Below are 3,985 nucleotides of genomic sequence, written 5' to 3' on the forward strand. Positions count from 1 at the left end.
CTCTCTCCCCCTTGGTCTTATCCTCACCCCTACTCTACTCTCTCTCTCCCTCTTTCTCTACCCTTTCTCCTCTCCTCCTCTTCTCCTCCCTTTCTCTCTCTCTCCCTCTCTCTCACCCTCTCTCCCCCCACACCCCTCCCTCTAGCCTCTCCAGCGGTAAAAAAAAAAAAAAAAAAAAAAAAAAAAAAAAAAAAAAAAAAAAACAAAATATGGGTGGCCTTAGAGGACGGAAACCAGAGATCTGGTAGAAGAACCAGGAGGAAAGACTGGGAGTTAGAGCTCCAGAAAAGGGAGGAAGAGTGGGGAAGGAAGATAGTAGAGCTTGGTAAGAAAATGGAGGAGCGGATAGCTGAAGAGTGCAGGAAGTGGGAAGTACAGGCCTTAGCAGCAGAAGCTAGGATACAGTGCTTAGAAGAGAAACTGCAAAGCCTGAAACAGATTAGAGAGACAAATGACAATTCAGACGTGGACATCAGGAAATTCAAAGTCAGGCGCAGACAAGGGGATGGTAAGCAACAACGGAGACATGTCCGTACAGGAAGGTTCCCTATCAGACCCACGTGGGGCCAGGGAAAGACGACGAACACACCGAGATCAAACGACAGGTCTGAAGACAATGATGGAAATTCAGAGTCAGGCGCAGGGGACAAGGGGATGCAGTACAACGGAGACATGCCTGCACACGAAGGACCTATCAGACCCACGTGGGGCCAGGAAAAGACGATGAGCACACTAAGATCAAGCGACAGGTCCAAGAAAATGAAGGTTTGTTATATGCAGAGGTTCTAACAGCCAACTGCAGTAGCAAGGGACAGCTGGCCAGGAAAGACAGTCCACTAAGAATAGATGTTTCAGATATGACAGGGACTGAAGGCAAGAACATGTCAATGGAAGGAAACAAAATGCCTCAGAGGAAGCAGATGGAGACTCCAGTGGGAGGAGGAAAGGCGAGGTCAATCTTTTGTGTATGGGCTCCAAGAAGCAGGGGGCCAACTTTGAAGAAATAAAACAGGAGGAGAAAAAAATGATTGAAGGCATCATGAAAACAATAGGGGAGGGCAATATGACCCAGGTGACAAATTTTCAGAGAATTGGGTGGTTTGCGAGAAGGATACGGCCTGTCAGAGTAACTTTCAAGGAAGAATCAGTTCGAATCAGGATTCTGCAAGAGAAAGCAAGACTGAGAGACAAAGAGGGGTACCAGAGAGTATACCTCGACCATGACAACACAAGAAGAAAGGACTACACTGAAAGAGAGGGTACAGAGACGCAAGGAGGAACGAGAAGCAATGAAAATGAGCAGGACCCAGACACAGGAGGAAGGGCAAACACACCCCTACAGAATCTCCCACCAAAAGACCCCTCCCACGACATTCTAACGCAACTGAGCAACCTATACTCCAACCCTCCACTCACTGTTCCCTCTGCCACCAACCCCCATATCACAAACCTCACCCCAACAGCTGTCCCTTATGGGCATTCTGACCCCACCCCCATCAACACATACCCCACCTACACCACAGCCCCATATAGGCCCCCTCCCACCAAGGCCTCCCTCCCCAACCCCAATATACTTGCATGACCACAATGATAGAAAAGAAACTAAAGGTTTGGTACACAAATGCGGATGGAATAATGAATAAACATGAGGAGTGGAATGAAAGAATCAGTGAAAAATCCCCTGCGACATCATAGCAGTCACAGAAACAAAACTCGCTGAGATAATAACAGACACAATCTTCCCAACAGGATATCAGATCCTGAGGAAAGATAGAAGGAGTAGAGGGGAGGAGGGGTTGCACTGCTCATAAAACACCAATGGGGATTTGAGGAAATGGAAGGCATGGACATGATTGGAGAAAGAGACTACATTGTAGGTACAATTCAGTCCGGAGAACATAAAGTAGTCATTGGAGTGATGTATAACCCACCACAGAACTGCAGGAGGCGGCCAAGAGAGGAGTACGAAGAAAACAACAGGGTGATGGTGGACACACTGGCTGAGGTGGCAAGAAGAGCTCACTCGAGCAGAGCAAAGTTACTGGTAATGGGCGATTTCAACCACAGGGAGATCGACTGGGAAAACCTGGAGCCACATGGGGGGTCCCGAAACATGGAGAGCAAAGATGATGGATGTGGTACTTGAAAACCTCATGCATCAACATGTCAGGGACACAACCAGAGAGAGAGGGGAGGATGAGCCAGCAAGACTGGATCTTGTGTTCACCCTGAGCAGTTCAGACATCGAGGACATCACTTACGAGAGGCCCCTTGGAGCTAGCGATCATGTGGTTCTGAGTTTTGACTATATAGTAGAGTTACAAGTGGAGAAGGTAACAGGAACTGAAGGGGACAGGCCAAACTATAAAAGGGGGGACTACACAGGTATGAGAAACTTCCTGCAGGAGGTTCAGTGGGACAGAGAAATGGTAGGAAAATCAGTAAACGAGATGATGGAATATGTGGCAACAAAGTGCAAGGAGGCAGAGGAAAGTTTTGTTCCCAAGGGAAACAGAAATAATAGGAAGACCAAGACGAGTCCTTGGTTTACCCGAAGGTGTAGGGAGGCAAAAGCTAAGTGCAACAGAGAATGGAAAAGGTACAGGAGGCATAGGACCCAGGAAAACAAGGAGATTAGTAGAAGAGCCAGAAACGAGTATGCGCAGATAAGGAGGGAGGCCCAGAGACAGTATGAAAACGACATAGCATCGAAAGTCAAATCTGACCCGAAACTGCTGTATAGCCACATTAGGAAGAAGACAACAGTCAAGGACCAGGTGATAAGGCTGAGGAAAGAAGGTGGGGAACTCACAAGAAACGATCAAGAGGTATGTGAGGAGCTCAACACGAGATTTAAGGAAGTATTTACAGTAGAGACAGGAAGGACTCTGGGGGGGACAGACCAGATGGGGACACCAACAAGGAATACACCAACAAGTGTTGGACGACATACATACAGATGAGGAGGAGGTGAAGAAACTGCTAAGGGACATCGATACCTCAAAGGCAATGGGACCGGACAACATCTCTCCATGGGTCCTTAGAGAGGGAGCAGATATGTTGTGCGTACCACTTACCACAATCTTCAACACATCCCTGGAAACTGGGCAACTACCTGAGGTATGGAAGACAGCAAATGTAGTTCCCATTTTCAAAAAAGGAGACAGAAAAGAGGCACTAAACTATAGACCTGTGTCATTGACGTGTATAGTATGCAAAATTATGGAGAAGATTATCAGGAGGAGAGTGGTGGAGCACCTGGAACGGAACAGGAGTATAAATGCCAACCAGCACGGATTCACGGAAGGCAAATCCTGTGTCACAAACCTTCTGGAGTTTTATGATAAAATAACAGAAGTAAGACAAGAGAGAGAGGGGTGGGTTGATTGCATCTTCTTGGACTGCAAGAAGGCCTTTGACACAGTTCCTCACAAGAGATTAGTGCAGAAGCTAGAGCATCAGGCGCATATAACAGGAAGGGCACTGCAATGGATCAGAGAATACCTGACAGGGAGGCAACAACGAGTCATGGTACGTAATGATGTATCACAGTGGGCACCTGTGACGAGCGGGGTCCCACAGGGGTCGGTCCTAGGACCAGTGCTATTTTTGGTATATGTGAACGACATGACGGAAGGGTTAGACTCAGAAGTGTCCCTGTTTGCAGATGATGTGAAGTTAATGAGGAGAATTAAATCTGATGAGGACCAGGCAGGACTTCAAAGAGACCTGGACAGACTGGACACCTGGTCCAGCAAATGGCTTCTCGAATTTAATCCTGCCAAATGCAAAGTCATGAAGATAGGGGAAGGGCACAGGAGACCACAGACAGAGTATAGGCTAGGTGGCCAAAGACTGCAAACCTCACTCAAGGAGAAAGATCTTGGGGTGAGTATAACACCGAGCATGTCTCCGGAAGCACACATCAATCAGATAACTGCTGCAGCATATGGGCGCCTGGCAAACCTGAGAACAGCATTCCGAC

This window comes from Cherax quadricarinatus, chromosome 70, assembly GCF_038502225.1.
Source record: "Cherax quadricarinatus isolate ZL_2023a chromosome 70, ASM3850222v1, whole genome shotgun sequence".
NCBI lineage: Eukaryota > Metazoa > Arthropoda > Malacostraca > Decapoda > Parastacidae > Cherax > Cherax quadricarinatus.